A 604-nucleotide genomic window follows, 5' to 3' on the forward strand; every position below is an offset into this window, starting at 1 on the left:
AGCTGCGTCTGGCTTAGGTCTGGCTGCTGTGCTCAGCTCCTTCCTGCTGCGGACCTGGGCTAGGACTGGGTCTGGGGGTTCCCGGAAGTCGGCAGCAATTCCGGACCTGGGCTGGGACTGGGTCTGGGGGCTCCCGGAACTCGGCAGAAAATCCTACTCGGCGGGCGGGGTGGGGGAGGCACTCCAGTGATCCTTTCTTATCTTTTCACTAGCTGTACCAGCATCTTCAGGATCTGAAACTCTGTCTTCACATTCACTTAAATGGTTTTGCAAGCTTGTGATTGAGATTTTTATTTCCTCTATATCTCTTTGACTCTGCTTCATGCAATCTATTTGTTTCCTGTATTGCTCATTCAAGAATTGCATCATTTTTATAATCTCCTCTATTTTTTTATGAATACCTTCTTTAGAAGCAGTTATAAATTCTTTTACTGCAGTGTTTTTTTCAGATTTGGTTTCCTCCCTATGTTTCTGTAGTTACACTTTACTTCAGATGCTATGAGTTCTGAGAGTTCTTTTATTTCAGAAAGAGTTGCACTCTGATTTCCTCTATATCTTTCTGCTGTTGCTTATTTACTATCGACTCTATTAATTCATGCATTTG

Source organism: Octodon degus, unplaced genomic scaffold (genome assembly GCF_000260255.1).
Source record: "Octodon degus isolate 3935 unplaced genomic scaffold, OctDeg1.0 scaffold00255, whole genome shotgun sequence".
Taxonomy (NCBI): domain Eukaryota; kingdom Metazoa; phylum Chordata; class Mammalia; order Rodentia; family Octodontidae; genus Octodon; species Octodon degus.